This window comes from Hibiscus syriacus, unplaced genomic scaffold (genome assembly GCF_006381635.1).
Source record: "Hibiscus syriacus cultivar Baekdansim isolate YM2019G1 unplaced genomic scaffold, ASM638163v2 tig00110338_pilon, whole genome shotgun sequence".
NCBI classification, from domain to species: Eukaryota; Viridiplantae; Streptophyta; class Magnoliopsida; order Malvales; family Malvaceae; genus Hibiscus; species Hibiscus syriacus.
The window spans coordinates 334,864-345,974 of NW_024062691.1; the positions used below are offsets into that span (position 1 = coordinate 334,864).

General features: G+C 32.3%; 1 non-coding gene across 1 annotated transcript; it reads left to right on the top strand.

The window, feature by feature from the left end:
* Positions 1-8,260: 8,260 nt before the first annotated feature.
* Positions 8,261-8,367, top strand: LOC120120444. The gene has a single exon (XR_005515903.1). It is a non-coding gene; the product is annotated as a small nucleolar RNA R71 (small nucleolar RNA).
* The last annotated feature ends 2,744 nt before the right edge of the window (positions 8,368-11,111 follow it).

The window sequence follows — 11,111 nt, forward strand, 5'->3', positions numbered from 1 at the left end:
TCCCATGTTAGAATTATGCCATGACATATTCGTTTTTAAACCCTTGGAGTCACTAAAGTTCTGCTGACTAGCATTACTGGTTCCTTGATTTCCCCAAGAGAAGTTTGGACGCTGACATCATCCAGGATTGTTAGAATATAGATTGTTGTTGCCTAGATTATAGTTCTCTACATAGTTGATGGACTCTAGATTGGTCGAACACTCGCTCTCATTGTGATTTCCATGGCATAATAGACATGCTGAGTTGGATGCATTTGTCGAGGCATCTAGCATCATCATTTGAAACACCCCCAACCCGTATCCAACCCGGATACGAGTTCGAAGTGTCGCATTGACTTTTCAAACATTTATTCGTATAAAATAGTGAGTAATTTTAAAAACTTTTATAACATTCAACTTATTCAAAACATTTACAAAACTATTCAGAGCTTATTCAATATATTCTTTTGATTACATGCCAACTAGAACTTTATATAAAAAATATACATATTATTCACATCTCTTCTGATCTGACATTCGGTAAGGAGAACTGACCTGCCTTGTTTCCCTTTACTTCTTTTTTCACTTTCCAAACCTACGTGTGAAACAATCACACGCTAAGTTGATGACTTAGTGAGGCATATAAAACATATAATATTTCATATAACATAAATCATACATAAACATATACCATCATTATCATAATCTCTATCATTATCATTAAGAAACACATATAACATCATATGGTTCATGTAACACATTTCAAACCACTTACTTTTGATAACCATTTATAAATGTTTGTTTAATCTCTTTATTAGCCCATGTACAATAGTGAGAACTTAAGGTATGTGAGTACATTGAGGTTGTGCACACATATGCTGTCACCACAGCTCATATAAATGTCCCGAAGGACCACATATCATTCCTTAAGAATCATATACATATGCCAAGGATCAAGTATGTGTCTCACCAGACTTCACACATTTTCCAAAGAATACATATATGTCCCGAAGGACCTATCTAGAGGTCATAAAGATCCTCGGTAACTATCCATAGGTCATAAAGATCCTTGGCAACTGTCCATAGGTTCCAAAGAACCTAGGTAAACTGTCCATATGTTCCTTAGAACATAGGTATGTTGTCCATATGTCTCGAAAGACATAGGTAATTATGTCCATATGTTCCGTAGAACATAGGTATACCCTCGACTCTTGGCATGCCAACTATACCCCTAGCTCTCATATCACATAACATGGGCATTATCATTTATAACATTTCATATCACTTGTTATTTCTCTTCTGTCACATACCACATGTATGTGTAACCATATATCTCATATCATATCACATGTATCACAAGTGCATGTATTCACGTAGATTGTTTCATATGACTTATATCATTTCTCATTTGTTCATGTAACTTGCATGTCATATCATGTAACATATAACACAATCATATAGGCTCGCGGTTTTATCACCTATCATGTTATTTCACATATACACTTTTATATCGCATAAACTCATATATATTATATCACCTATAATAACATATGATACATATACCCATAACTTCATATCACATACTTATATCAATTCACACTTAGTCACATGGGTCATTTCTCATAACATATATCACATCACATATGTTCATGGTTATATCCCATAGCATATAAATAACATATAAACTTATATATTTATTCATGTGTATACTTTCATTTAGCCTATATATCAATTTCATATAACTTATCTCATAACTTATTTGATATTCATATATATTCTCATCTTATAACTTATATTACCTATGCATATAACCTTATGACTTATTATCAAGTACTCAACTAATGTTCCTATATGGTTCCATCTTTATCATATAACCTATGAGCTATTCTTATATTACCCTATATCAACCATACTTTGTTTATCTCACTTTTCATATCATTCATTTATCACCTATATGTCACTTTTCACTTATCACATAGTTTATATCCTACGATCATAGAATCATATCAATAACACATATACTCATGCACACATATAAATCATAACAAACACATACCTCTATGAATTCATGCATTTTACTATTGGAAATAGACTTATCATAAGTCTTATTTTCCATTTAACATCATATACTAAATAATATGCACTCACCTTAGCTTTGCTTTGATTCGATTCTAATCCTTCAATTGATTCAGAACGGGATCACGTTCTATATCTACATAATCATACATAGATCTATATTAGTATTATAACTAATATACTCTAATGGTCCACTCTTTAGATTAAGATAAATGTCAATTTCTTCTTTCAATAAGGGTATGCATCGATGCACTACTGATGCATCGGTGCATAAAATACATTCGAAGTTGTATTATTATTGGGATGCATCGATGCATGCCTTATGCATCGATGCACTAATTGCATTCGATGTTTTTATTTTAAAAGAGTGCATCGATGCACTACCTGTGCATCGATGCACCTTCAAACAAATTTCTGGGTTTTAACCTTGATGCATCGATGCACAATGAATATGCATCGATGCACTCTGCCCAGAATCCTCTTTTTGAACCCGAAAATCATTCATTTTGGTTTAAATCCTTCATGTTTCATCCCCTTTTTCATTCTTAACTCTAGTACACATACTTAAACCAATCTATACTCATTTATTTCATCTTAAACCTTAAAATCCTATATTCCATATGTAATTCAACAATTACATCAATTTTGCAACATGTTTCAAATCCAATTATATTACTTCATATCTCTTACTTAGATTGATGACAAGTCAAATACAACTTTCAATTCTTATTATAAACTCTATTTCAAGATTTCATTCAAGAACCACTAATCTTTAATATTCTCTATCTCCTTTATCTTTTGATTTTAGGACAACATAATCTTTCTATAAGCTTAGTTATCATCTAATGATCAAAACCCAATCTTAAACTTAACAAATAATTAACTAAGTAGAAGACTCACCTTTGAGCTTGGAGATATGGGAGGAGAGGAAGAAGAAGAAGAAGAAAAGAGAGTTTATGGAGAAATATCTCAATCTTATCCCATATATATCATTATCTTATCCTTTCCAAGTTAAATGACCACTTTGCCCTTAAAATCCTTTAATAATTACTAACAACTTTTAGTATTTATTTTCAGATAAATCATTGAACTAATTCATTCTTCTACTTTAATCATCAAATTCTGAAACTTTACAATTAAGTCACTAACCCATAGTTTGGGATGTTACAACTCTCCCCTCCTTATAAGAAAATTCGTCCTCGAATTTTCACTGCACATCTTGATAAGAACATATCTTCTAATGTTCTTATGTTGCTTCCCTGACTTATTCTTTCTTGTCATCATCGGACACTTACTTTTCAATCCTTTAGTTTTCCAACTATCTTTTTCGTTATACATTCATCTTTTGTTGCTTATCATATAAACAATAACCAGTAATATCAATCCATTGTTGTCTTTTCTCTCATTCGATTATGCATTTTTTCTTTGACCTTTCTAAAATTCATATAATGTTACTTATCCTGTAGACAGTAACATCAATTCTTATCACTCAAAATCAAAAATCAATCAATTGATTTCTTTCCTCATTTTCTAATTAATTCACCACAATCCAAACTTTTACTCATTCTTTCATCCTTGTCTGTATTACGATACACATAATCTCTTCATATAACCTTACATACTTTTCTTACTTCTAATCAAACTTACAATCTGCACTTCCTTATAACCCTTTATCATATTTAATCATTTAAACACCATCTTTTCATTTCTTTATCCATTTATCCTTTTATTATCAAAATCTTCTTATATACATATCATATCTTTATCACCTCTTTATAACGTTAATAACCAACTTCACTTATACATAACCTCATTCTTTACTATCTCTTATAATTGTATTTTCCTTCATCAACTTCTAATCCTTTAACTTAATATACTCCAACTTCATAACTCTGTTAATCAACATCGATTCTTCTAATCTAAAGCAAAAACCTTCATCTAACCATTCATATACATTCTTTGCAATTGGAATTATTTCAACAATTACCAAATCTCAATACTCATCTCACCCCTTTATAATATTTTTCCCGCTTCAATTTTCATAACTCTAACAGAACTTTTAATCTAATTCACAAAGGTTGTCTTTAACCTTGGTTTATTATCAATTAAATCATTGTTTAATCTTTTAGTACCAGACCATACTAATTGAGTCTGTCTGACTCTCTTTGATGGTACTGAACTCTATGAAGCACCAATTCTCTTAATCATATCCACACTCTTGCTTATACCCAATATTATCCCTTCGTTTCAAACTCATAAGCTTTGGCTTCATATACCTTATACACTTATCACTGATGCACTTATCCTTGAACTCTTTTACAAATTCTCACTAATTCATTTAATCTTTTAACGTTCTTATGGTGACACTCGTTCACCATATTCCATCTTATCCACATAATAACAAACTTCTCAATTTAATTTCTCCACTATGGAGAAATGAACATCTTCTAGCATTATCTTCATATCATTTATCCAAAGGTCTGTAACAACAGAGCCTTCCTCAAATTCACCCTTGAGCTCGGGTGCTCATAACTCTTTTAACTATTTCGATACATTCATTCTATGAGTTAACGAAGTATACAATTGAAAACACATCGGAATATCATTCAACATCCTGAATCATTCTCTAATCTTATATAGACATTCCCTGAGGTTTTCGCTCTTCTCCCTGCCTGGCCAGGGTAGGTGAATGCTATTACCTTCAGGTCTATCGTCTTGTATTTCACTTTAGAAACTCTCATATCATTTCTTCTATCACATATCACGTGTGCATATGTTCATCCAATTCATATCATATAACATGTCATTTGCATATGTTCACATATCACCTATCATATCATATAAACATATATATATATATATATATCTCATAAATCATTCTCAGTATTCACTTATCTTATATAACATAACAATTTAACTCTATTAACAAGATATCACACTCCTTACCCTATCATATCAGATTTTTTTTTCACATTGTGTTGGCATGTACATTTTTTAAACACTTTTGATTTCGTTTTTAGCCTAGAATCGGCTAAACCGTAGCTCTGATACCATTAAATGTAACACCCCAACCCGTATCCAACCCGGATACGAGTCCGAAGTGTCGCATTGACTTTTCAAACCTTTATTCGTATAAAATAGTGAGTAATTTTAAAAACTGTTATAACATTTAACTTATTCAAAACATTTACAAAACTATTAAGAGCTTATTCAATATATTCTTTTTATTACATGCCAACTAGAACTTTATATAAAAACAAATATACATATTATTCACCTCTCTTCTGATCTGACATTAGGTAAGGAGAACTGACTTGTCTTGTTCCTCTTTACTTCTCTTTTTGCTTTCCAAACCTACGTGTGAAACAATCACACGCTAAGTCGATGACTTAGTGAGGCATATAAAACATATAATATTTCATATAACATAAATCATACATAAACATATACCATCATTATCATAATATCTATCATTATCATTAAGAAACACATATAACATCATATGGTTCATGTAACACATTTCAAACCACTTACTTTTGATAACCATTTATAAATCCATCGTATACATATCACATTCAGTATGTTTGTTTAATCTCTTTATTAGCCCATGTACACTAGTGAGAACTTAAGGTATGTGAGTACATTGAGGTTGTGCACACATATGCTGTCACCAAAGCTCATATAAATGTCCCGAAGAACCACATATCATTCCTTAAGAATCATATACATATGCCAAGGATCAAGTATGTGTCTCACCAGACTTCAAACATGTTCCAAAGAATACATATATGTCCCGAAGGACCTATCCAGAGTTCATAAAGATCCTCGGTAACTATCCAGAGGTCATAAAGATCCTTGGCAACTATCCATAGGTTCCGAAGAACCTAGGTAAACTGTCTATATGTTCCTTAGAACATAGGTATATTGTCCATATGTCTCGAAAGACATAGGTAATTCTGTTCATATGTTCCGTAGAACATAGGTATACCCTCGACTCTTTGCATGCCAACTATACCCCTAGCTCTCATATCACAAAATATGGGCATTATCATTTATAACATTTCATATCACTTGTTATTTCTCTTCTGTCACATACCACATGTATGTGTAACCATATATCTCATATCATATCACATGTATCACAAGTGCATGTATTCACGTAGATCGTTTCATATGACTTATATCATTTCTCATTTGTTCATGTAACTTGCATGTCATATCATGTAACATATAACACATAATCATATAGGCTCATGGTTTTATCACCTATCATGTTATTTCACATATACACTTTTATATCGCATAAACTCATATATATTATATCACCTATAATAACATATGATACATATACCCATAACTTCATATCACATACTTATATCAATTCACACTTAGTCACATGGGTCATTTCTCATAACATATATCACATCACATATGTTCATGGTTATATCCCATAGCATATAAAATAACATATAAACTTATATATTTATTCATGTGTATACTTTCATTTAGCCTATATATCAATTTCATATAACTTATCTCATAACTTATTTGATATTCATATATATTCTCATCTTATAACTTATATTACCTATGCATATAACCTTATGACTTATTATCAAGTACTCAACTAATGTTCCTATATGGTTCCATCTTTATCATATAACCTATGAGCTATTCTTATATTACCGTATATCAACCATACTTTGTTTATCTCACTTTTCATATCATTCATTTATCACCTATATGTAACTTTTCACTTATCACATAGTTTACATCCTATGATCATAGAATCATATCAATAACACATATACTCATGCACACATATAAATCATAACAAACACATACCTCTATGAATTCATGCATTTTACTATTAGAAATAGACTTATCATAAGTCTTATTTTCCATTTAACATCATATACTAAATAATGTGCACTCACCTTAGCTTTGCTTTGATTCGATTCTAATCCTTCAATTGATTCAGAACGGGATCACGTTCTATATCTACATAATCATACATAGATCTATATTAGTATTATAACTAATATACTCTAATGGTCCACTCTTTAGATTAAGATAAATGTCAATTTCTTCTTTCAATAAGGGTATGCATCGATGCACTACTGATGCATCAGTGCATAAAATACATTCGAAGTTATATTATTATTGGGATGCATCGATGCATGCCTTATGAATCGATGCACTAATTGCATTTGATGTTTCTATTTTAAAAGAGTGCATCGATGCACTACCTATTCATCGATACACCTTCAAACAAATTTCTGGGTTTTAAGCTTGATGCATCGATGCACAATGAATATGCATCGATGCACTCTGCCCAGAATCCTCTTTTTGAACCCGAAAATCATTCATTTTGACTTAAATCCTTCATGTTTCATCCCCTTTTTCATTCTTAACTCTAGTACACATACTTAAACCAATCTATACTCATTTATTTCATCTTAAACCTCAAAATCTTATATTCCATATGTAATTCAATAATTACATCAATTTTGCAACATGTTTCAAATCCAATTATATTACTTCATATCTCTTACTTAGATTGATGACAAGTCAAATCCAACTTTCAATTCTTATTATAAACTATATTTCAAGATTTCATTCAAGAACCACTAATCTTTAATCTTCTCTATCTCCTTTATCTTTTGATTTTAGAACAAAATAAGCTTTCCATAAGCTTAGTTATCATCTAATGATCAAAACCCAATCTTAAACTTAACAAATAATTAACTAAGTAGAAGACTCACCTTTGAGCTTGGAGATACGGGAGGAGGGGACGAAGAATAAGAAAAGAGAGTTTCTGGAGAAATCTCTCAATCTTATCCCATATATATCATTATCTTATCCTTTCCAAGTCAAATGACCACTTTGCCCTTAAAATCCTTTAATAATTACTAATAACTTTTAGGATTTATTTTTCAGATAAATCATTGAACTAATTCATTCTTCTACTTTAATCATCAAATTCTGAAACTTTATAATTAAGTCACTAACCCATAGTTTGGGATGTTACTTCATTGACCTTGAATAGGGAAATTGGTAATCATGGTTAGCAATTCGATCAAGAATTTTAAAAGCCTCTTCAGGTGATTTATCGAGCAATGTCCCATTTGTCAAGGCATCTAGCATAATCCTCGTAGGTGCATTGACTCCATTGTAGAACATCACAACTTGAGTCCAATAGTGGAATCCATGATTGGGGCACTTGCGAAGCAAACTTTTGTATCGATCCCAACACTCATACATAGACTCTTCATCGCCTTGGTGAAAAGATGCTATGACATTTCTAAGATTGTTGTTCATATTGGGTTGATTATGTCGTAGCAAATTTTTTTTGCACAAGTCAGTCCAGGACCTTATCGAGCCAGAAGGTAATCTTTTGAGCCATGCCCTGGCGTGATCTTTCAAAGAATATGGAAATAACTTCAATTTCAGCACATCTTCATGCACACTTTGTTGTCGAAAGGAGTCACGTACCTCTAAATATGCCCGAACATGTTGCCTTGCATCCTCATGAGGAGCACCACCAAATTGTCCAATCAAGTCCAACATGTTGAACATAACCGGTGTGAGCTCAAATTGGGTTGCCTGAATCTTGGGAGCTACAATAGCAAGTTTTAGGTCATCCAAGGTGGGAGCTAAGTGATCTCTAATAGTTCGTGGTCAAGCAGCATTCCCAGCATTTGGAATTTTCGTGGCATTTAGAACTACAGGATCCTTCACCTAATTTTGAACAATATGAGCCTCAGGTTTAATATGAAATAATGGTTCTTTGGGTCTTTTACGAGTAATGCGACAATGTAACACCTGAGAAAGGTAAACACAAAAACAAGTAACTATGTACAAAGAAAAGAAATAAACTGGTGCACCAACTAAACTCAACATCCTTAATTGCCAATCCTCGGTAACGGCGCCAAAAACTTATCCGCGATTTGTGACTACTATATATGGGTGTAGAATATGTGTAAGTATATACAATCAAACAAGTAATACAGTGATGAGTGAGTATTGTATCCAAAGGGATTGGAGAGATCTTGAGTAAAGTTTATGCACTATTCTAAAGTAACTAAGTATAGTTAATGATATTTACAAATGAGAATGCTATGGAAAAATGAAATAGATGTAGGTGGGAATGGAATGATGGTATAATGTAATGTGGCAACAAATAGAGATGTTTTGGCAAAATGGATAAAAATATCTTGGCAAAAGTAAATTGAGTGTAGTGAAATCAATTAAAAATGTAAAGGTAAAATAAAATGTAAATATTGGATTTGATTTTCAGGACTTTAAACTCTGTTGAAAACATTTTTGTAATTTCGATATAACAAATTAAGTTAAATGAATTTTAAGATTTTACAAATGATTTTACAAATTTATATTCGATTCAATTAACCGAATATCAAATTATTACTCCAAGTTTTTCAAGATCAATTTTAATCCTTACTAAATGTGTAAAATTGTGATTTGTACTAAAACTATTTTTGAAACAATTTTCACAAAGTATTTTGAACCAAAAACAAGCCTTAAATCAATTATTCAAATGCATGCACCGATGCATCAGTCCATGCATCGATGCATCGATGAATTAATTGAACATCGAATGCATTCCATGCACCGATGCACTCTCCATGCATCGATGCACTCTGAATATTTTCAAAACATTGAATGCATTTGATGCATCGATGCACAAGCCATGCATCGATGCACCAGGCTATTTTTCAAACATCGAATGCATTTCATGCATCGATGCACACTTGGTGCACCGATGCATCAAGTGTTCCAACGGTCAAAATATTTGAATTTTACACGAATACACCGATGCATCCTTGATCATGCATCGATGCATGAGACACTCCACCTAGAAAAATTAATTGTTTTCACACTTAAACGGCTCTATTGACTTCACTAATCATCCCCAACATTCAGAAGTGATTCAAGGTGTATTTAAACAAGTTCTGAAGCCCTTGATCAACAAGAAATCATAGAGAAACAAGAGAGAAAGCATCAAACACCAAGTTTGTGCAAATCAAGCCAATTTTCCTTTCAATATTCATTTTGCTTTCAAGAACACCATTTGTGCTCATTTGTAATTATCTTTGAGTGTTCTTTTCTTGTTCTAGAATTGTGAAAACATCTTACCTGGTGAGGTTTTCTTGTAAGTTTGCAAATTTGTAATCTTCTCTTTGGGAAAAAGAGTGTTCTCAAGAATTGGGGTATATTCTTGAGGTTGTTGTAAGGTTATCTCTTTGGCCTCAAAAGAAAGAACAAATTAGTGAATTTTTTGGAAAATCCTTAGTGTGGATAGCTAAGGTAGTAGACGTAGACTTTGTTTGAGAAAGTCGAACAACTCTAAATCGCTGTGCAAATCTTTTCAATTTTCTGCAAAAGCTTCCACCGAATTTTTTGCCAATTCACCCCCCTCTTGGCTAATTCCGTCGATCGATTAAATCAACAATTGGTATCAGAGCCTCACTTATTTGAAGGTTTAATCACCTCTTGAGTATATCCGGGAAGAGTTAAATCGATAAAGATGGCGTCCACTTCCGGTTCATTCTCCATGGAAGAATCCAGACCAATTGGCGTGCCTCCACACTTCAATGGAACAAATTATCGTCATTGGAAGAGGTTCATGATGATGTTTATTCAAGCACATGATATGGAAGCTTGGATGATAATCGAGAACGGATATTCTTTTCCTACGAAGAAGGTAAAGAAGTGGAGTAATCAAGAACGGAAGAAAGCTCAACAAAACACAAAGGCTATGCATATGTTGTGTTGTGCAATTGATCCTAATGTATATAAAGGAGTTTCTTCTTGTTAAAGTGCTAAGGAAATGTGGGATAAGCTTGAGGAGATCTATGGAGACAAGGAAAAAGAAGAACCAATAAAAGTGATGTCTCTATTAGCTCTCACAGAGCCAAAGGTATCTTCTAACTCAAATAGATTAAATTCAAAATCTTTTAGTGAGTTACAAGATGCTTATGATGAATTATTTTCGGAGTTTGAGACCATGAACTCCAAATACAATAAATTAATTT